Source organism: Equus asinus, chromosome 9 (genome assembly GCF_041296235.1).
Source record: "Equus asinus isolate D_3611 breed Donkey chromosome 9, EquAss-T2T_v2, whole genome shotgun sequence".
Classification (NCBI taxonomy): Eukaryota; Metazoa; Chordata; class Mammalia; order Perissodactyla; family Equidae; genus Equus; species Equus asinus.
The window spans coordinates 23,496,090-23,520,168 of record NC_091798.1 but is presented as its reverse complement, the minus strand read 5'-3'; the positions used below and the strand labels follow the sequence as shown (position 1 = coordinate 23,520,168).

Below are 24,079 nucleotides of genomic sequence, written 5' to 3'. Positions count from 1 at the left end.
TTCCTCCTTAAAGTGGAAAAGATGATTAATTTATTAATAAGGGAATAATACTTCCCTACAAAGATATGGAAGACATTTAACAATAATCAACTTTGTTACTCTAGGGCTGGGTGGGGTTAGGGTTTTATTTTCATAACCTTCAAATTGAAGTCACAAACACTTATCATAAGATAACTGGAACAACGAAACAGCTGTTTCTCAAGGCAGGGTCCGGTGAAGTGACAGGGATGGGGCCACCACATGGGAATGGGCCCGAGGCTGCCTCAAATAGACTCTTCCTTGGTGTCTCAGTCCTGGGAGGGAAAATATGCTCATCAAGATCCTGATTAAGCAGGGATTGCCAACGGCACTCTTTGTAACCAGGCAAACAAGAGCTTCCCCCAGCTCTTTCACTCTTAATATAAAAATCTATCAAGATTTAATCACATCGCTTTATCTCCAGGACCTAACCTCTGAGTGTTCATGAGAACATTTTGCTTTGTCTCCAGGCCCTAAAGCATGTTCCTCGATGGGAGCTGTAGTCCCTTTAGGGTTTTTACTTGAGTAGAAGTAGCAAAGATTGCTTTTTGTTCCCCTTTGACTCTCTTCTGAATTAACATGAAATTGAAGACTGTAGTTAGGGGGAAAAAGAGAGAGAGAGAGAGAACAATGAAGATGGGAGCAAGGGAAGAAGGCTGGGAAAGCCAGTGCGAAGAGTGTGTCTTGGAGCCCAAGGGAAGCTCTGTGTTCATCAAGCTGATAGTTCCCTTCCAGGCCATCAGCAAAATGAAAATGCCGCACCCAACCACATTTCAATCCTTTCATCGAGGTCTCTAAAACCCTTCTCTGGGGAGTGCCTTTGGAGTGTGAATTCCTCCAAGTTGATTATCTCAGTGTAAGTGCAGATGCCACCCGCCACCCACCTGCGGTCCTCCTTCCGTTGTAATGGCCCTTTCTGGGCTCCGTGACCAAAATGATGCCAGTACCAAGGTGGCTGCTTCTGAATGTGTAATTGAGAAAGAACATGGACACTGATGTCTCTGTATTAATTAATGGAATTTTATGTTTATTGCTGTCATGTCAACCGATCACTTTTTTCAGAAAATTAATTAAACCATGGGTAGGGGTTTGGAAGCTCCTACACAAGGCCAACAAGGCTGATCGGGAGCCTTTGGGACTGGGGAAGGGAACCACATCTATGGTTTCTGCTGTGCGTGAGCTTTGTCTAAAACCAGACTTAGATTCCAACACTGAGAGGATGGAGAGGAACGTGGGGAGGAGGTCCTTGCTGTCTTTCACCCTTAATCACTCCTCACTTTTGCCATTAAATTATTCTTCTCAGCTCCTTCCACTGACTGTCTCTGCTCTGTGTAGGGCAAATCCACTCATTTGTCTGCTAAGATGAAGCATGGAATCAACAGTGGCAAAAGAACGCCATGAGAAAAATCTTGGTAGGGCTTGTTCAGCTGAGCTCACCAGATGGCTTGTATTAGGTAGAAAGACCTGAATTTCCACATCCTGTACTTCTAAAATGTCCCTTATTTTTGCATCGTTCCTTCTTTTCCTCTTCCTTCCTCTGTCTCTTTTCTTTACTCTTCTCTCTTTCCTGGTTTAAAAGAAGTCATATTTATTTCAATTTTTTTGAATAGGATTATTTTTCTGATTATGAATTGAAATGATATATATTCATTAAAAGAAAATCAATTAAAAAGCAGAAAAGAGTGCCAACGGAGGAGTAATAGTTACTCTTGGAGTATTTACTAGGTAACAAGCTCTATGCTAAGTGCTTTACATATATGACCTCATTTAATCCTTTTAACAATCACATGAGGAAGGTACTGTTATTATCCGTGTTTTGTAAATGAGAAAACTGAAACAGAGAGGTTAAGTAACTTGCCCAAAGTCACACAGCTAGTGAGCAGTACCATAGACCTTGAACCCAGATGGTCTGACTCCAGAGTCTTTACTTTCTTATCCAATATTGCTCTACTACCTTGCACTGGGCTGTGCCAACTACATTCTAGGAACATACATGAAGAAAGAATGTACCAACTGGGGAGGTCTCCAATCACTCAGACTAGTTCTCCTGGGGGAACATCTAGTCTGGGGAACTCACCACCCTCCATACTCAGGCTTTCGGCCCTCCATAGACTCAGAAACCTGTTTTTTAGAGGGATGAATTAACATTAACTAGGGTCACAGAAACAGCTGTGGTACTCAGAATCTTAAGCTTGTTAACTTACAAAAGAGCAAAGCCACAGTCTAGAAGGACTCGCATATCCCCATAAGTGCATCCTCATCTTGCAGCAAAGTGCATGGGAAGCTAACCAACAACTGTTTTCTTGGACTGGGTACCTGGAATCAGTGCGTGAGGAGTCATTCAGGTAACTCGTAGCTGAGTTATCTTTTTAGCACCAACCTTCTCTCCCTTCACCTCCCACATGACAGGAGTAAGGGAAAGCCTAATACACCAATACTCTAAGCCGAGGCCATCCCCCTCTAGCTACAGTCCCACGACTGAGCACTCTCCATTCTGATAACACATTCCTTCTGTAGCTTTCTTACTACTTTCATCAGGGTGAGTCAAGTCTTGTTGGTCTGGGAGTCATTCTGTCTTCTGCTTTTGTATATCTCTGCTCAGGTCTGCTAACTGCTGATTTAAGGCTCAATTCTTAAAGCGCAATTTCTAAAAACTTTATTGACGTGTAAGTTACCCATTTTAAATGTGCAATTCAGTGATTTTTTAGGAAGTTTACCAGATTGTGCAACCATCGTCATAACACTTTCATCACCTCAATAAGATCCATCATGCCCATTAACAGTTAATCTCTATTCCCATCCCCGTTTCATAGAAGTGAAATCCTACAATATGTGGTCTTTTGTGTCTGGCTTCTTTCAATTAGAATAATGTTTTGGAAATTCATCCATGTTGTGGCATGTATCATTATGCATTCCTTTTTATTATGGAAGAGTGTTCCATTGTACGGATATGCCATATTTTATATATCTCTTCATTTGTTGATGAACATTTGAGTTGTTGCCATTTTTTAGCTATTATGAATAATGCTGCTATGAACATTCATGTGCAAGTCTTTGTGTGGTCATATCTTTTCATTTCTCTTGAGCAGATACTTATGAGGGGAACTTCTGGGTCATATGGTAAATTTATGTTTAACTTTTTAAGAAACGTCCAAAACATTTTGCAAAGTGGCTACATCAAAGGACAGTTTTATTGCCTAATATCCAAGCTGTTGTGGTATCCATCATGCTAGTTCCCCAGGACTTATAATAAAAGGAATAAAACTGACCCATAATCTCATCCTTACTATTACCATTTTATTGATACATATAAAATTATTATTTTGTGTATAGCATTATGTAAATATAAGTGAATGAAATTTTATTTGGTGTAGAATAGAATAAAATATATTTATATATATATCTGTATTTCATGTCAATAAAACTATATATCTATATACAGATATATATATAAATGTTATATAAGAAGATATACATATACATATATACACACACATAGACACTTGGGAATACACTATATTAAAAATTGAACTTTTTAAAACTTATAACTGAATCATGGCCATATATCTGTGTCATTAAATATGAGATATGATTTTCAATATCTTCATAATAATCTCCTCATGGATATACCATAATTTTTTCAAACATTGTCCTATTTTAGACTTTTGGATTGTGTTGTAAATACTTTTAAGTTATAAATTTAAATATGTATACTTTTAATTTTCAGTTAAATTTTTATCTGGGCCCCTTCTCATGCTTTTCTAGAATACTTGCCCCATTGACTTCTCGTGGCCATATGTTCACACTTCACCAGGTTTTCCCTCTCCGTTGTCTCTTGGTACATGTGAAGTCTGATCCCTTCACCAGAGGAATAATTTAGAAAGCAAACTTCTGTTTAAAGTGTATCTGTTTCTAATAATGTCCAAGCTCATGGTCAATGCAATTGAAAAACAATCACAAGCGGGATGGTGGTTTTGTGAGTGTAGCTAGGTTGGCTGAAATATTTCACTCTGTAGTAGGGTGTTATAGAGACCTTGTCTGAGGAGGGGGAACGCGAGGTCACTTTTTAAGGTTTTCACAGAGAATGTGGACATATTAAGAAGAGTATCTTAATTTAAAACACTGAAGACAGGATAACGCCTTCAGTGACCTTTTAACACATTGCCACCTGTAAGCCAATCTCCTGGCCAGGCTCCCTACTTTTAGAATAAATTTTAAGTGCAAGTCTGATCACGTGGCTGTTCAGTTGTCTCTACATGGTCATTCAAGATCCATCGTGGTCTCCCAACCTACTGTATACTTTACAGAAACTGAGAAATTGTCTGTTCCATAAGAAGAGACTCTCAACTTCCCAACTCTTTTTCTTTTTTAAATAACACTTTTATTGAGATACACAGATACCAAAAATCACCCTTTTCAAGTATATACCTCAGTGGTTTTTAGTACATTCATAGAGTTGTGCAACCGTCATCACTATCTAATTTTAGAACATTTTCATCACCTCGAAAAGTAATTCAGTCACTCCCTGTTTCCTCCTCTTCCTGGCTCCTGGCAGCCACTAATCTCCTGTCTGTATAGATTTGCCTATTCTGGACATTTATATAAATGGAATCATACCATATGTGGTCTTTTGTTTCTGGCTTCCTTCACTTAGCATGTTTTCAAAGTTCATCCATGTTGTAGCATGTATCCTTCATTCCTTTTCTAGGCCAAATTATATTTCATTATATGGATATACCACCTTTGTTTTATCCATTCATCATTTGGTGATTCTACTTTTGGGCTATTTATGTAATGCTGCTATGAATATTCAAATACAAGGTTTTGGTTGACATATATTTTTATTTTTCTTGAGTATATCATCTAGGACTGGTGTGCTAGATGATATAATAACTCTGTTGAACATTTTGAGGATCTGCTGAACTGTTTTCTGGCCTCATTGAATTGTTTGGACACCCTTGTCGAAAATCAATTGACCATAAATGCGAAGGTGTATTTCTGGACTCTCAGGTCTATTCCACTGATCTGTTTATCTATCCTTATGCTAATACCACACTGTTTTTATTACTGTAGTTTTGTAGTAAGTTTTTAAATTTGGAAGTATGAATCCTCCAACGTTGTTCTTCTTTTTAAAGATTTTTTGGAGCTATTGTGGGACTCTTGCATTTCCATATGAATTTTAGAATCAGCCAATTTTGTCCATTTCTGCAAAAAGCCAACTGGGATGTTGACAGGGCTTGCATTTAATCTGTAGATCAATTTGGGGAGTATTGCCGTGTTAATAACATTAAGTCTTCCAATCTATAAACAGGATAGCTTTCCATTTATTTAGGTCTTCTGTAATTTCTTTCAACAGTAGTTTGTATTTTTCAGTGTACAAGTCTTGCACTTCTTTTGTTGCATTTATTTATACGTATTTTATTCTTTTTGATCCTATGTAAGTAGAATTGTTTTATTAATTTCATTTTTGGATTGTTTGTTGCTAGTGTATAGAAACACAATTGATTTTTGTATATTGATCTTGTATCCTGCAACCTTGCTGACCTCATTTATTAGTTCTAATAGTATTTTTAATGGACTCCTTAGGATTTTCTATGCTCAAGACCACATCATATGCAAAGAGATATAGTTTTACTTCTTCCTGTCCATTCTGTATGACTTTTCTTTTTCTTGATCAATTTCTATAGCCTGAACCTCCAGTATAATGTTGAATAAAAGTGGTAAGAGTGGACATCCTTGTCTTGTTCCTGATCTTAAGAGGAAAATACTCTATCTTACACTATTAAGTATGATTTTAGTTGTTGTTTCCTCACCTTTTCTTATGCTATACTTTTACCTGGAATATTTTTTATATCTCCATATCTCTGTTTTTAAAAATAATATCCGTCAGTTAAGACCAAACACGCAACGAGATAGCACCCTCCCACCCTGCAATCTCTTTGTCAATTTGTTTATGCGTCTTACAGAGCGCCTGTGCAATTCCACCCTTTACTGTAGCTGTTTATGTGGTTATTCTGGTAAGCCATCTCACGTTCATCTGATTATAGGATGCAGCAAGTGCTTTGCATCATATAGCACAGGTTGAGTGGACACTTGTCATTCTGGAAAATAGCAAATTCATAAAGTAAAGGAGGAGTAGAACTGGAATTAGGTTAAATGTTTCAAAAGGATAAGTTGCCTCTGACTTCTCATTTTTCTTCTGAAAGCAGTTCATCCCCTTGAAACCTTTCTATATCAATGTGTACAAGGTAAGAATTACTAACTCCAATAAGAGCCTTCTAGTGCTCAAAAATCTTCTGGAGTGCAAACAATATCAACAACAAAAATATAAAGAGAAAAATTCTTGGAATCAGGAAAGAAGTGTGGCAAGATTACTAATCTGTTAAAACTGGTTTGCCCTACTGCTCTGTTGCTGATCCCCCAGGGCATACTACTTTTTCTTATCTTGCCACAACTGACCAGTGCTGGAAAGGAAAGAGGGTGGTGAGGAGAGAGCTCACCTCTCTAAGAGCGACTAGCTGACTACATTCAGCATTAACATACAGGACTAAGTGAGGCTAACTCTCAACTATGTTGGCGGTGTCTTACCCATCAAATTTTCAAGTCTAAATACTATGAGATAAAAGTCAGAAGAAGAAAACTGCTCAGTAATACTCAAGTATAAAACTGGAGCCTCAAGCAAAGCCTTTTCCCACTCACCTCCTCCTCTAGATATCTTCAGGAGTTCCCCTTGCTCTAAAATGATGGTTCTCAAACTTGACATACATCAGAATAACCCGGAGAGCTTGTTAATACACTGATTACTAGATCCCTCCCCAAACTTTCTGATTCAGTAGATTTCTAACAAAGTTCTAGGTAATTCTAATGCTGTTGGTACAGGAAGCATACTGTGAGAACTCCTACTCTAAAATTACCATTTTAATCTCAGCTCCATTCCATAAAATTTCCTTTTACCTCAATGTTGGTTTTATTTAGCTGTGTAGATAGCAATCTGATTAAACAAGTCTCTTTGAAAGCTGACTGTGTTTGCTTATTTTTGAATTCATAGTCCTTAAGACAAAGAGTTGTAAATAGTAGGTGCTTATATCTTTTGAGCGCTTGGATAACTAATTTATACTGAGATTCAGTGATCTGTAGAAGCTTAATGTGTTGCCTTTCTGGGATATTTAAATTGTAAAGGAGTATCAACTTAAGATGAATTAATCTCTAAATTATAAGAATATCACAACTAAACAACCTAATTTTTTAAAATGTGCACAAGATTTGAAAGACACTTCACCAGAGAGATATATGGGTGGTCAATAAGCATACGAGAAGATAGTCAACATTAGTTATCAGAGAATTGCATTAAAACCATTATGAGATATCACTACATACCTATTAAAAATAGCTAAAAACAAATCAATAAACGAAAAACACTGATGATATCAAGTGCTGACAAGGATGTGGAACAATTGGAACTCTCATCTGTTGCTGGTAGAAATGAAAAATGTTACAGTCACTTTGGAAAATAGTTTGGTAGTTTCTCATAAAGTTAAACATAAATTTGCTATATGGTCCAGCAATTCTATTCCTAGGTATTCGCATAAGTGAAATAAAAATCTATGTTCACAAAAACCCCATACACAAAGGTTTATAGCAACTTTATTCATAGTCATCAAAAACTGGAAACATTTCAAATTTCTCTCAACTTGTAAATGAATTAAAAATCTATGGAACATCCATTCAATGGAATATTACTCATCAATAAAAAAGTGGATTACTGATACAAACAAAAATGTGGGTGAATTTGAAATGCAGTATGCTGGATTAAAGAAGTCAGACTTAAAGAGGTATACAAAAGATTGCATTTTATACAGTATTATGGTAAAAAGTAAATTAGTAGGGACAGAATAATCAGTGGTTGGCAGAACTTAGAAGTTAGGGGTGGGTGACAACAAAGGGATAGCATGAGAGAATTTGGGGTGTGTGTGCGGAAGTGCTCTAATCTTTATTGCGGTGGTGGTTACACAATTGTATGCATTTGTTAAAACTCATAGAACTACACACTACAAAGAGTGTATTTTATCACATGCAAATTAAAAATAATTATTCAAAGATATCTCTAAGGATCTTTTTGGAGAGAGATGGAGTATGAAGCCTGAAGCTTCATGGATTATAGGATAGATGACCTGGGGTAGGTGTGGCTCTCTGGCTAAGTAGTTGCAATAAATGGTATGCTGCCAGCAGCGAGAGCTGGTGAACTAACTTTTTAGGACATCAAGGAGAGCTTGGAGTGCTAGGAAGAGAAGTGACTGATGAAAGGAATAATCCTTCTGAACAGAAGTGAGATCACGGGGTAGGTACTTCAACTGTGACTTGTTTGGGGAGAAAGGAGCCAATAATAGATTGCTCCTTGTGAGGAAGATGTGAAAGGGAAAAATCACATAAAGAATAGGAGGAAAATGTTCCTCCCTGAATGATTATCATTAGCAGCATTATGAACTCCAAAGGGCTCCAAAGGACACTCAGTGGTCCCCACTGAAAATCCAACACCAACCTCCTTGTAGAACGCTTGTTCTATGAAGGAAGCTTTCCAGGGATTTAGCTAAGGGTGTACAAGGGAGTCAGAAAGACCTAGATGTCATCTCTGTCATTTACAAGCCTAGAGCCCTTGTTTTCTGATCTTCAATTTCTCCATCTATAAAACAGGGTTGACAATAGCACATATCTTTGAGTACCGAGAAAATTAAATGAGATAATGCATGTGTATCATTGAGTACAATGTCTGGCAGATAGGAAGTGCTCAATAATTTGTAGTGAGCATTACATCCTTGCTGCCTGATTTCAGGAGCATGCATATACTTATTTTTTTCAAGTTCATACTTCTATTTAAATTTTTTTTTGCCAGCATTTCATCAGTAGGAGATCATCAAGCCTAAGACACATATCTTGCTGCCTAGAGTATAGAAAGAGGGAATTAAGAGAGACATCCCAGAAACACAGAATCTTTTATACTCAATACAAAGAACCTTCAAAAGCAAGAGCTGTGACTTCCTTGCTCCAGAACTGGTTAACCTGTTGGGATATTTTGTAGATGAATTCTGCACCACGCTCTCTCCTTTGCTATGTGCTAGACCAGGAGGCGGCAGCTGCTCTCCATGCTCTTCTTCCAACACAGAAAACCAATCTCCCAGCACCAAGGGAGCCCATAAAAAGGGGAAATGCAAATGTCCAGCAGTGATCAGTTTTCCTAGCTGCTCTTCTTCCTCCAGAATCAACAGATGGGCCACTTTTGCTGCAAAGTCCATTGGATAGACTCAGAGGGGTTTTTAAGAAATGGTATTAAAAAATAAATCATTCTTTCCAGGTCAAACCTGTCAAAAAAGTTGACAAATGGAAAAAGGGCTTAAATAAAGAGAAGAGAGAGATAATAGTCCTCTATTGAACTCTTTCTGAAAATGTGTTTGACCTTGGGAGGAGTCTGGTTCTTTTAAACATGGAATTGCAAACTCAGATGCTTTCAGAAGCCAGGCTAGTTATGTAAAGGAATGAGGAAGAATCTGGGTGTAAGGCAACAGGGAGTGGTGGTGAGTATGGGTCTGATTTTTGGTTTTCTTACTCTTATAAGACATTTGAGTATAAAAACATTTCACTGTTTTCTCAGCTTTGCTAGAGAGGGGAAAATAAGGAATATGTGATGATAAATGACAAGTGACACAACCTCAAAGATGTGGAACAATCTTGGTCCCCCTCTTGTTCATGTGGTGGATTGAGGAGGCCCGTGCCACATCTGAAATGAATAGCTTTTACTCAGCTCTGGCTGACTACTATGGGCAAGAATTAAGATTCTGGCAATTTTAATGCTGAACAAGTCATTCCATTTTGAAAAATAATGGTGTGGACCAAACACATCATGTCTGTATATTAGTTTTAGCCACTAGCTGTCAGACTGGACCTCTGCTTTGGACCTCAGTTTGACAACTGCTCTGGAGTACAGTACTGCTTTTTGATGGATGCAGATCTATGATAGAAACAATGTGAGTTATGTTAGAAATAATGTTATTGAAATTTAAAAGGATTATGAACTAAAATGGTATGAGAAGTATAAAGTCATTTATTAAGCATTATTCCAAAAGCAAAAGATGGAAAATAGACAAAACGTCCACTAATGGGAGATAAGTTACATAAATTATATTACATCCAAACAATACTATGTAGCTATTAAAAATAAGGCAGTTCAGGGGGCTGACCCTGTGGCCGAGTGGTTAGGTTCGCGCTCTCCGCTGCAGGCGGCCCAGTGTTTCGTTGGTTTGGGTCCTGGGCACGGACATGGCACTGCTCGTCAAGCCACACTGGGGCGGCATCCCACATGCCACAACTGGAGGGACCCACAATGAAGAATATACAACTATGTACCGGGGGACTTTGGGGAGAAAAAGGAAAAAAAATAAAATCTTTTAAAAAAATAAATAAATAAGGAAATTCAGGGGCCAGCCCAGTGGCACAGCGGTTTGGTTCACACATTCCACTTCAGTGGCCTGGGGTTCACCAGTTCAGATCCCAGGTGTGGACCAACACACCGCTTGTCAGGCCATGCTGTGACAGGCATCCCGCATATAAAGTAGAGGAAAATGGGCACACATGTTAGCTCAGGGCCAGTCTTCCTCAGCAAAAAGAGGAAGACTGGCTGCAGATGTTAGCTCAGGGCTAATCTTCCTCAAAAAAATAAATAAATAAGTAAGGCAGTTCTATAGCACTAATATGGAACCCATGCTAAGATATATCATTAAGTGAAAAAAGCAAAGTGCAGAAAATGGTGTATAGAATGCTACTGTTGTATTTTTTTAAAGTGAGAAATGTATATATAAAAGATATAATTGTATATAAAGCAGAATCTCTAGAAGGACATGAGAGGCACAGACAACAGTAGTGGCTGTCTCTGGGAAGGGGAGAGAGCCTGGGGAACTAGAGGACAGGGATGGGGGAGACAATGTTTCTTTTTATGTACAATTTAGTAAAATATTGACATTTTTACCACATGAATTTATTCCCCATTCAAAATAAATATAATTACAAAAAACAAACTTTAAAAAATCCTAATCAACAGGAAATAGCCTCTTCCAAAAAGGTAGTGGCAGGGTAGGGATGGGCTGTCATAACAATAGAGATGATGGGCATTTGTTGAGGAAACGTCACGGCTAGTACGTACTTCGTCTTTCCTCCACCACCTGCTTCTGAGAGACAGTGATATTGGCTTCAACGGATGGTCATAAACTCCAATATGAAACAGAATATAATCACAGAAATTATTAATTTTCTTATCAACTCAACAGGATCCTACTCACCAAGGCCCAAGTGGAAACTGTGGCAGTTCAAGTACGTGAACTTGTTAGCAGCTGGATTTTTCTACCGCATTCTCATCCTTTCTTATCTGCATCATCTTCCTTGAGATATACTCATATCCTCAGAAATGTTCCTCATCTACCTGTTGGCTGCCCACTTTCTTGTCTTGGTCCTGAGTTTGGCTCATTTATGAACATGATTAGTGTCAGCTCTTGGCTTAACTGACTGATTTAGTGTTTTCTAGAATATACTTGGATTTGCCTGAGATTATCTGGGCTCTGTTGTGAATATGCCCCTTTTATGAGGAAAGGAATGAGACAATGAATGGACTTTCTTCATTTTATTTCCCTCAACCTTTATATATAGCTGGATATATATGGATATGGATATAAATATGAATAAAGACACAGATATACATATGTATGAAAGAATATAACAGAAACTGACAATGGTGACTGCCTCTGGGGAGAAAGCCTGATAAGTGTTCTTTTTATGCCCAATAAACTGACTGTGGAATTAACAAACTGCGTTTCCAGTATTACAGATGCTGTGCTTGAGATGAGGAAAGAAGGAGAAATGACCTAGTTTGAAATATTTAAACTATATCTGTCTGAGGAAAACAGAAACAAGTAGAATTTCTAATAAGTTAGGAGAAAGTTAGATAATTTAATAAGTGATATTAAGACCTTTGGCTAACCATCTAAAAAAATTTATATCCCTACCTCATTCCTTTCACAAAAATGAGTTTGTGGAGGACAGACTTTAGAGTGGTCCTCAGCACCCCACCTCCTGGTATTCAGGACTTTGTGGAATCTCTTTGAGTGTGGGAAGGATCGGTGACTTTCTTCTAACCATTAGAATGTGACAAAGGTGATGGGTTGTATGTGATCACGTGTGTGTGATTACATGATAGTATAATGCCCGTCTCACTAGAGTCTCTCTCTCTCTGGCTTCCATGAGGCGGGATATCATGAATCCTGTAGCATCAGGAAACAAATCTGAACAACAGTCTGAGGGAGCTTGGAAGTAGGTCCTTCCCTGGTTGAGTTTCTGCTGTGAACATGTTTCTGGCCAAGACCTTGATCACAGCCTGTGAAATTCTAAGCAAAGGAACCAGGTAAGTGATGCTCAGTTCCTGATCCTCAGAAACTCTGAGATAATAAATGTGTATTGTTTTAAGCTGCTAAGTTTGTGGTAATTTGCTATGCAGCAATGGAAAACTAACACCGTTCCATATGGATTAATGAATTAATTGTAAAAAAAAAAAAAAAAAGGAAAGAAGGAAACCATGCAAACCACTAAAAGAAAATGTAGTGGAATGCTTTTGTAATCGTGAGTACAAAAGATATTTCTAAAGGAGAAATGAATCCGAAAAAACCACCCCACAAAAAAAGACTGACAACTTTGACTATGTAAAATGTTTAAAATTCTACATGGAAAAAAAACTATATTATAATTTTTCTTAATTCTTCAGTATCTGCAAATAAAGAAACAAAATAAATAACTGAAAGAGAAATGAGCTGAGGATATTAACAATAGATTCAAAGAAAAACAAACATAAATGTCTTGAGCATTCAATAAAATGCTCAGCCTTACTCACAATTAAAGAAATACAAGTTTTCAAAAATGAGAGTTCATTTCTCACTCAACAGATTCACAAAGATAAAAAAATTGAGGTAATACTGGGGAAACAGAGGTTCATATGCTGTTGCTTGGGATGTCAGTTGATGTAGCCTTTTGGGCAATAGAAATCAAGATTGACAGCATATCTACTCGCCAGTACTCTTGTGTGAAGTCATTCAACAGTCATGCCCACACACGTGTGAAGTGACTTTTAAACAGGAAAAATTAGAAATAACCAAAATAGTCCTTGGTCAAAGAACTGTTAGATAAACTTAAGGGGAGCTTACTATGAAAAAGCACGCGTTCTGTCTATAAGTCAATTTAAAGAATGATTTACAAGCTCTATTAAGTTAAAAAAAATTCACACAATGTATGCAGATAATTTGCTCCAACTTTTTACAACTGTAATAGGAAAAGTGTGTGTGCATGTGTGTGTGTGTGTATAGATTGGAAAAGAAGAGTGCGCCTGAATTTGGCCTCAGCCTGGAACACTGGTCAACATGGGGATGGAGAGCCAGACATGCGTGCTTTTACAATCACGTATTCTAGGAAGCAGTCGCCAAGACGAAGGATTCAGAAACTTCTTATGGTCACAAGAAGGGAGGTCTGGGAGCAGGAGACCAGCAAGAGGGGGAAGAGTAATGAGATCCTGGAGGTCAGGCAGTCAGGGAATCAGTGTATCCTGGTGGTTCATGGCTCTGGCAAGCAGAGAATCTCCAAATGTGCCTGATTCTGGAGCATAAGCTGTTTGTTTTCTGTGAAATCAGCAAATAGATACTGTGCTAGGCACTGGGGTGGGGGTATGGAGAAGTACCAAAAAGAATAAGAACTGGTCCTTGTAGTCTAGCAGAAAATTTAAAAATATTAAGTTAAAGAAATATTAAATATCAGAATACTATATAATAATATCTATGTATCCATCAAATTCAAACATCTTGTGATAATCTATTCCCTGGAGTCTAAGTTTGTCATCAAGATCTAGGTAGTAATTTTCACTTATATAGTCTCATTTGATCCTCATAGCCAGCTTTGAAGGGAGTCTCATTACTCCTATTTTGCAGGTGGGATTCAGAGAGGTGAAGCTCTCCTTTCTAAAGATCTTAGAAAGTGGTCTCAGGATCTGAGAGGAAATATGGGTATGAGGGAGAAGCACGGGTGTAGAAGATTAAAGAAAAGTTGAGTCTAGCTATGGAGACTGATTTTTAGATATCTCAACCAGTGCCAAAGAGAATTCATCCTCTTGCCTCAAACATGCCCATTTCCTGTATCCTCCATCTGAACAAATATTTTTTAGCACCTCCTATGAGCTCAGATCATGGTTCTGGGAAATGGGGACAGGATGGTGAACTAGATAGACATGTTTGTCTTCTCTCATGGAGCATTCTAGAAGGGAAGCTAGAGATAAGAGAGTAACATTCTAAAAGGGAAGATAGAGAATAAGAGTGACAAATATACAAGCAACGTAATTTAAGCCTTTGATAAGTATTTAAAAAAGAATAAAGCAAGATAAGAGGATTAATGACAGCAAGTAGGGATGGGGAGGGGTTCTTTTAGTGTCCTCAGATAAAGCCTCTCTGAAGGGGAGTCATTTGAGTGCAGATCTAAACAAAATGAGAGAGAATCATGGGAAGATGTGAGAGAAAAAAGTACTAAGCAGTAGAAAGGTCAAGGGTAAAGGTGATGCGATGGCCATGAGCTTGCCTTGTTGAAGGAGCAGCAAGAGCCCCAGCGTGGCCAGGGCAAGGTGAGCAGGGGAGAAGCGCAAGGAGATGAGGTTGGCAGTGGGCAGAGGCCAGGGCACAGAGGCCCTTGTGGGGAATGATGAGGAGCTTGGATTTTGTCCATCTGGAAGCCGCTGGAAGTTTGAAGCAGAAAAGAGATGGGTTCCAATTTTTGTTTAGAAAAGATGGCTCTGCAGTGGGGAGAACAGATGCAAGAGTGGAAGGAGGGAGCTGTTAGGGGGTCATCCCAGGTGAGAGGTGATGGGGGCTAGGAGAGTGGAGGCGGGAGAGGTGCAGACAAGTGGCTGCGTGTTGGAGGTAGAATCTACAGGATGGTCTAATGGATTGGATATGCAGGGAAAGACAAGTGCTGAGTAAGTGTAAGATTGACTCGGGTTTTTAGCCTGAGCAACTGAGTGGTGCCAATCAGGGAGGTGGAGAAGACCAAACCATTGTACTTCTCTTCTTAAGCCCTTGCTGATTCCACATCACCTGCAGACTCCTTAGCATGGCCTCTGAGCCCCTTTCATAATCTCGCCTGACCTATCTTTCCAGGTTCAACTCCAGCTCCCCTGTTCTCTTTCCGGCATTCTCTAGCAACCCCCTAGCTCTCTGCACACCATGCTTCTTCTTGTCTCTGTGCCTCGCTCATGCTCACTGCTCACTACAGACTTCTGAGGCTCATCATCATGCCTCAGCTGGGGTGGCACCTCCTCCAGGAGGCAGTTTCTGGTTGCCCAAGTGCAGATTAAGTCTTATCTCCAATTACGCCTCTTGGATGGGCTGTGCTCTCCTTCAGGGCAGGGACCATATGTCATTCATCTTTGTGTCCTTTGGGCCTAGCACAGTGCCTGTCACCTAACAGAAGGGTGCAAATAGTGCTTGATGAACAAATGCATGAATGCATACTGGTACAAGCATAGAGCTGAGTAGTGTCTGGGGTTAAACATTAAATGCGAGTACATTTTAAAAAAGTATTTAGGCGTGTAAAGGATGAAAGCAGGAGTCAACTCGAGACTCTAAGGCATTCTGTGATGCCTCTGATTCCTGATCTTTTGCATGCTGAGACCATGTCTGGAACCACCCAGGAAACTAAATGATCTCTGTCAAGGCTTTAGTAGAGTGGGTTTTGGGGCTCCAGGGAGGAGGAATTTAGTTATAAAAATGAGAAGAGTAACTGCAGGCGATGTGTCGCCTGACCCTCTTTTTTGTGCTTCATTGAAAACGCCCTGCCCCGAAGGTCATTCTCCAGCCATCTCCTAGTCTCCCTGCCCCTTTAATTCAGCTCATAGTCCAGACCATGCTCTCAGGAACATGATTAACGGCCCTCCCAACACCCTCTCCCCACTGCCTTTGAATACAGCCACACTACCACTCACCTAACCCCGATGGAAAAAAATACAGCCCTGTCACAATCTTGTGGCAAGCTAGAGCTTCCAGCATTAAATCACCATTAAGGGCCGCTGTGAGTTGATAGCAGCTTAGGTTGTTTTTTTCTTTATCTCCCATTTAGAACTCAGCTAAAGCTTTCCTGTTAACAGAGGGGGAATGCTCTAAGGATAAACCATCTACCACCCCATCCTCCACAGGTGCACTCACGCCCTAATCCATCTGCGCGAAGAGCAGAGCAGAGGACTTCCTAGCAAAGCCCCTTTCAGGCAGAGCAGCCTCTGCTTGTTGAGCTATTGGCAGAGGTGGAGAATGTGATGTTGGCATCTGCATAGCCTTTTGTGAAACGCTTTCACATCAGGTATCTCATTGGATCCTAACAGGAATCTCGTGAAAAGATGTACTTCTTAGTGGCCGGCCTGGCAGCATAGCAGTTAAGTTTGCACGGTCTGCTTCAGTGGCCTGGGGTTCCATCCTGGGCATGGACATACACCGCTTATCAAGCCATGCTGTGGCAGGCATTCCGCATATAACATACAGGAAGATGGGCATAGATGTTAGCTCAGGGCTAATCTTACTCAAAAAAAAAGAAAAAAAAGCCATCCCACATAGCCCAACCAAAAGGACCTACAACTAGAATATACAACTATAGACTGGGGGGCTTTGGGAAGAAGAAGAAGAAGGAAAAAAAAAAAGAAGATTGGCAACAGATGTTAACTCAGGTGTCAATCTTGTTTTTCAAAAAAGAAGTATTTATTATACCCATTTGAAAGATAGGGAAACCAAGGTCCCGAGACATGAACTAGTTCATTGAGACCCCGGGATTAACACCAGACCTCTGACTGGAGATCCTGAGGAATTTTGGATATTTGCCAGGCGATTTGTTCTCTCTCAGGTGTTCCCCATGCCCGTCAGGCTCTGAAGGTAGACATACAAGGTTCAAATCTTGACTCTGTCATTTACTAGCTAGATGACCTTGAAGAAGCTACTTATTTGTCCCTCTGTCAGCCTTCTAGTGCCACAATAATGTTGCTTAACAAGCAACTACAGACCTTCAGTGGCATACAATAATAAACATTTAAAATAAATGCTCAGGAGTCCAGAGACTGGCTGGGTGGTTCTGCTGATCAGGGTGCACTTGGTGATCCTGGCTGGGCTCACATATACATCGGCAGCCAGCTCGTGGCCGGCCAGTCAGCTAACATAACTCAGCTCTGTCTCACGTGCTTTGCATCATACAGCAGGCTTACTCTGGTTTTTCACAGGCAGTAGCAAGGTTTGAAGAGAGAGACCACTGAAGCGTGCACGCCCAGCCTCAAAGCCAGCACATCCTCACTTCTTTGAAATTATTTGGGCCAAAGCAAGTCACAAGATCAGCTTAGATCCAAGCGATGGAGAAATAAAGTTCATCCTTTGATAAGAGGAACCACAAAGTCACCCGACACAGGGGTGTGCATACAGGGAGACTGTTAAACGGTATCGTTAGTGTCATTGATCTCCTAAAATCCCTGAGCTCTTTGGTTTTTGCGTTTTAGAAATAGAGGTTAAAATAATATCCTTTGCATGGGGACATTGTGGGGATAAAATGAGGCAATGCATGTAAAGTGCTTAGCATAGTACCTGATACATAGCACATGTGACAAGTACTCAGAGTGTTAACTCTTAGATTTGTTATTTTGGATTGCCTTTCCAGAATGGGGATTCCTTTTCCGGCTCCTGTTATGGAGGACTTTTTTCAACCCCATCTTACTTCTCCTTTAAAACTCTCTTGTCCAGAGGGTAATGTTGGGACATTGGCTTCTTCCCCCAGCACTCTTGGTCATATACTGGAATTTTGTATAAACATTTATGTGGATGACATTTCAGGGTCTGTAGTCCCTGATAGACAGCACGTGCTTAGTTATGAAGAAGTTCCACATGCGAGGTGACCTGGAGGCGTGGGCAGTGTGGAGGGAAGCTCTGGCATACACTAGAGGACATTCGTATGCTGGCCTCCATGACATTCAGCCAGCAGCACAACCTGTCCATGTGCTTCCTAAGTTGGATCATGCCCAAATCCAACCAGTCCATACATTTCCACATGTGTTGGATCATTCCCCTTCTTGGATGTCTATGGTGTGTGCTTTCTGTCTAAATTCTTCTCTTTTCCAAGGACTGGAGCTCGGTGCTTTGCACTTAGGTGCTTCCCTAATGCACTTTCTCTGGAGGAAGGATGAGCTCATTTCTGTTTCAGTTTGGAATTTAAAAGAAAATAAATAGTGTTTGAGCAATAGCCTTCTTTCCTTCTTTTTTCTTTCTCTTCTTCCAATAGAGAACACCTACCATACCCGAAATGTATGTTAGAAGATGGAGGAGAATAAGAGCTCGACCTGCCCTCAGGGAGCCCTTGACCAAGTAGGACACCTGGCATGCATTCACACAGGTAACTAGGATACAAAGGCAAATGTTATTAAAAAAAAGAGGGGTGGGACAAACAGGATTTAGGGAGAACTCACAGGAGAGAGACTGGGTTTCTACCGGGTTGATAAAGGAAGCATCCATGAAGTAGGTGGCCTTCAAACTATCTTAATGGATAAATTCTCATTTTTGCCAATAACTTTTTTTCTTACATGAAATTACTACAGGTCTTATAGAAAGATTAGGAAAATTTAAGTAAAAGAAGAAAGTGAGAATCCTGTTTTGTGTTATATGCTGTTGGTTGATTATCCAATATCCTTTCTTCTTTCTTAATAACTCAGCCTTGATTACATTCAGGGCAGCAATGTGTCCTCCTAAAAGACTACACTACCCAGCATCCTTTATGGCAGTTACATTATCCATGAAACTAACTTCTGGCCAATGAGATGTAAGTGAAAATTCAAGTGTGGGACTTTCAGGAAGCCTCCTTAAGAGAGATAACATCACTGAGAGCTTTGGCCCTTTTGCCCTTCCCCATTTTTCTTTCCTGACACCTGGAACATGAAGGTGATGGCTAAATCTCTAGCAGCTCAGTAGACCAGGAAGTGACTTTGAGGATGCCACTATGTATTAGGATAGACTAGGTTATGTTACCATAACAGCAATCCCCAAATCTCAGTGGTTTTCTGTTTCTTCCTCACCTAAATGTCCAATAGAGTTCAGCAAAGACCCTGTGCTAACTAGGGTTACTCCGCCGCCCAGGCTGATAGAGGCTTTCTCTTGATCTGCACTTTCAAATTCACAGTAAAAGGTGGAAGGACATATATAATGAATTGTGCACTGGCTCTTAAAGCTTCTGCTCAGAAGTGACACATGTCAATTCCTCTCACAGTTCATTTGTCAAAGCAAGATACATGCCACACCAATATTCAAAGGAGAGGGAAAGTGCAGTCGTATTGTGTGCTTGATTGAAAGGAGAGAAGAAAAGAATATTGCTGAGCATAAATAATGACTTCTGTATTGTGTGCTAGAACGAGAAGCAGAAAGTTAGAATGCTCCTGAATTCCTAATGACCTTACGAGTCGCCATACCAGCCCTGAACTGCCCACCTCCGGACTTCTTCCATTTGAGAGAATAAACCCTCATGTGTTTAAGTAATTTTGGGTTTTCTGTCACATGGAACCAAATCCAGTGCTAACTGTCTTATTTCTTCCCCACCATTCAGGCATAATAACAGATATTATTTGATGAATTTACTGAGGAGGAGACGAATCTTTAAGTGCCTGCCATGCTTTCAGTGACTTCTGAGAAGAGCAGCCACAGAAGTTCCTGACGTGTACATTTCCAGGTTTGTGTCATATGCTCATGTCACCCTGCACGTGAGTAATTAGATCAAGGCCAAAGGCAACTGTCTATAGGCTGAGCAAACCACTGGCCGTGAATTGGCCTGGCCTGTGAGCTCTGCCCAGTGCAGAGGCTCCATATTGGGGGATGACAAAATGACTGAGTCAGATCCTCTCATTCAGGTTTCAAATTTGAGACACACAGAGGGCAGTAAAAACAAGCTGAGAGAGCAGCAAAGGCTGAGAGAAGCTGCATGATGTGCATGTGAACCTCTGGAGTATCTGACTAACTCTCGAGGAGCAATATTGCATTTTTCAGCAGTGAGCAGGGGGTTCAGTTCTCCTTGAGTTCTGGCTGTGTGGGTCCTGGGACCTTTCCTGCTTTTCCCTTCTTCTTTGTGTGGCTGTGCAATAAACTCCCCACGATGTAATAGAAAATTAGAGCCTAACCGTCAGTGTGTGTCTTCCTCTTATTTGTATTGTATAATTTATCTATAGATTATTTTTTAAATAGCACTTTTTCTCTTTAATTTAACAGTTAACAGATCATGACTATCTTTCCATGCCATTAAATGTTCTTTTACACAACATATGAACTGGTGTATAGTATTCTATTGTATAACTGTATTTGTATAATCAATCCCCTAATGATAGATACTTAGGTCATGAACTGTGTTTCTGTTTTGGTGTTTGTTTTGCTTTCATATACAGCATCAGACTTAACATCTTTGAAGTTACATATTTGCATATGTCCATGATATTTTTTTTGAGGAAGATTAGCCCTGAGCTAACATCTGCCGCCAATCCTCCTCTTTTTTCCTGAGCCAACACCCGTGCCCATCTTCCTCTACCTTATATGTGGATGCCTGGCTTGACAAGCAGTGCTAGGTTCACACCCAGGATCCAAACCAGCGAACTTCAGGCCGCCAAAGTGGAACGTGCGAACTTAACCACTGCGCCACCAGGCCAGCCCATCCATGATATTTTTATAGGTAGAAGCTTGATAGGAGGGTGTTGGGTAAGACGAGAGAAATTTTAGGACAAGGATATGGCATGAAATAAGTGCAAAGTTGTGAAGTAGAAAAACACAAGGTATGTCATCAAATAATTAAATTATACTAGTGTTGGCTATGTGTAAGGAGACAGTGGCCAAATTATTGATAGACTTGAATGCTAAGTTCGCAGAGTGAATCTCTGTCCTCTGCAAGGCTAGTGATAGTGTTAAAGAGAGGGTTGGCAGAGGTTAATTGGACCCATTTCAGTAACAAACAAAAAATATCCTTTTGTACTGTGTATTGTGCTTTGTTAAAAAAATAAAATACTATGCTTTGGGGCCTGCCCAGTGGCCTAGTGGTTAAGTTCACAAGCTGTGCTTCAGTGGCCCAGGGTTTTGCAGGTTCAGATCCTGGGCACAGACCTAGCACTGCTCATCAGGCCGTGTTGAGGCGGCGTCTCATGTAACACAACTAGAAGGACCTGCAACTAGAATATACAACTATGTACTGGTGGGCTTTGGGGAGAAGAAGAAGAAGAAAAAAAGATTTGCAACAGATGTTAGCTCAGGTGCCAATCTAAAAAAAAATAAGATAAATAAAATGAAATACTATGCTTTTAAGAGGATTTTTATCAGTGTAGAAATAGTCTTGTGATAAATAATGTCCTACAAAGATAAATCTATTATGGATTAATACTACAACTTCATATTTGTGTCAATGTTTTGAAAAGTCTTTTTCAAAATACAGTGTTTCACTGGATCCCTAAAATAGCATAACCGAAATGAAAGATAACCTGCCCACTTTACAGATGAAGGAACTGAGGTTAGGTGTTTTAAAGAAGGAGAGTGCCAGAGCTTGACTTTTCAAGGTCACCTGAGTCTATCTCTGCATTTTTTGGTGGCGACAATGAGGCTCGGCTCGGCTACTGGCCATCACCACACAGCTCTTAGGTGAAGGAGGCAGGCCTGCACCCTCTTCTGATTTCACACTGCATTTTCTTTCTCCTCACCGTGAGGTCGTCCCGCCAGTAGCATCCAGTAGCAGAGTCTGGATGAAAGGCCAGGTAGATTGACTTCCAGTTCAGTGCTTTTGCCAATAAACGGGGAAATACTCTTGTCACACTACCATTCCTCAAGGAACTCTTAAATTTTCATGTGTGCAAAAATCACCCAGGGGAGGGGCCAGCCCAGTGGTGTAGTGGTTGGGTTTGTGCACTCTGCTACGGCGTCCTGGGGTTCACAGGTTCACATCCTGGGCATGGACCTGCACACCAGTCATCAAGCCATGCCGTGGCAGCATCCCACATACAAAAAAAAAATGGAGGGGGGTTGGCACAGATGTTAGCTTGGGGACAATCTTCCTCAAGCAAAAAGAGGAAGATTGGCAACAGATGTTAGCTCATGGCCAATCTTCTTTCCCCCCGCCTAAAAAAGAATCACTGAGGTGTTTGTTAAACATGGAGGTTCCCTAGACCCCACCCACAGATGCTCTGTTTCAGCAGGCCTGGGGTTAGACCCAGATGTGCATATTTTTAAATCCTCAGGTGATTATGAGAAAGGTGGTACGCAGAGCAACCCTTAAGAAACACTGTCTGTCCAATTTCAAGCTGAGATCTGCTTTGTCTCCTCTTCAAGCATGCCTGCTCCTAGAAAAGTGATTCCAGCTCCGCCTTGTTGTAACCCCTTATCAGTTCTATGTGTTTTGCAAATTGCATTTGCTCTTCATTTATGGACAAACCAGGTCAGCACTGCCAGGCCAATAAGAGCTGGATTTTCCCTGGCCTCATGCATCAGTGACATATTTGCCAACATCAGCCCAGTTCCGACATCCCTGCAATCGGCAATGGTTGATGATGATGCAGGATACATCATGACTCGATTTGCAGAGAGCCGGCTAAGCTTCCAGGGAAGTCAATAAGAAAAATCTCATTTTGATCTGCAGATTGGGCTCATTTGATTTGGGAGTCACTGGTGGCAAAAGAAATATGGGGCCCAGAGATGTCTCTTCAAGCCCCTCTCTGGCTGTAATCACCCCTAAGAAGCATTTTCTCCATCTGCCTCCTCCACCCCTCCTCTATCCATAGATTCAATGTGTCAGCAATGGAGGGGAAAAAAGGCAACAACCACTCTCAGACTTTCTGGATGATTCTTCTGTCTTACTCTGTACAGAGGAGAAAGGGTCAAAACAGCACCACAAACCATTCACCCAAACCATTCACTTCATGGCTCCTAGGAAACCCATATGGCCTTTGCGACTGCTCGCACAGGTCTATGACATTCAGTCTGAAGAGGTCAGAAAGGGAAAAATAAATGCATCGTTATACCCTGTGAAGTAGCTCTTGGGTCTGTGTGCTCCACGGGCTCATGTGCACGTCAAAATGGTTAAGTTTACCTCCTAATTATCTCTTGACTCTGTTGTGATCTATTTATTCTCTCTGCCATTACCTTAAGGTCTCCTGTAGATTCTACAAGAGCCTCCTTTCTGGTTTCCCTGTGTCCCATCTTTTCCCATCACATCCATCATCCACGGAGCAGCCTGGGTGATCATCCTCCTTTCATTCCAGCCCCTTGATGGCTTTGCATTACCCTAAAGATAAAGTCTAAACCTGCGCTGTTCAGTGCAGTAACCACATGTGGCCGTTGAGCAGTTGAGGTGTGATGAGTCCGAATTAAGACGAGCTATAAATGTAAACATCGGATTTCAAAGATTTAGTAGAAAAATATGTGAAATAGCTTACTAATAATTTTATATTGATTACATGTTGAAATAATATTTTAGATATATTGGGTTAACTAAAAGATGTTATTAAATTTAACTTCAGCTGTTTCTTTTTTACTCTTTAAAATGTAGCTCCTAGGAGATTTAAAATTACATACATGGCTCACGTTATATATCTTAGACTGTGCTGGTCTAAACTCTTGAATGTGACTTGTCCTCATCTTGCTCCACTCCGTTCTCTCACCCTCTATTTTGGCCATATGACTTTCCTTTAATCTCTTGAATTAATCACTCATCCTTTTGTTTCCGGGATTTTGGCAGGCTATTGTTTCCTTCCACAAGGTTGGGAGGAAGTCGGGTAAGGGGAGAAGGGCCAAGCATGGAGGTCTGGGCTATATATGGGTGGGACAGATGTATAAGACACGTTGAGTCAGGGCTTTGATGTGCTGACAGAAATTGTCCACCTGGATTACAAACCAGAGGTCGTTTCTTGAGATGTGGGCACAACCATTCCTCATGTCAACACGTTTCTGAACAGAACAAAACATGA

At 40.4% G+C, this 24,079-nt stretch overlaps 1 long non-coding RNA gene across 2 annotated transcripts in view; it reads left to right on the top strand.

Moving 5' to 3' along the window:
* LOC123288797 (uncharacterized) overlaps window positions 1–24,079 on the top strand; it is a 38,552-nt gene that overhangs the window by 9,701 nt on the left and 4,772 nt on the right. Inside the window, exons 2-4 of one of the 2 annotated variants that reach the window (XR_011505743.1) lie at window positions 12,304–12,460; window positions 18,388–18,498; window positions 19,699–19,821. This is a non-coding gene — a long non-coding RNA (uncharacterized lncRNA). Of the gene's footprint in view, window positions 1–1,585; window positions 12,461–18,387; window positions 18,499–19,698; window positions 19,822–24,079 lie in introns of those variants that run through there. The other variant, XR_011505742.1, reaches the window with a different exon arrangement.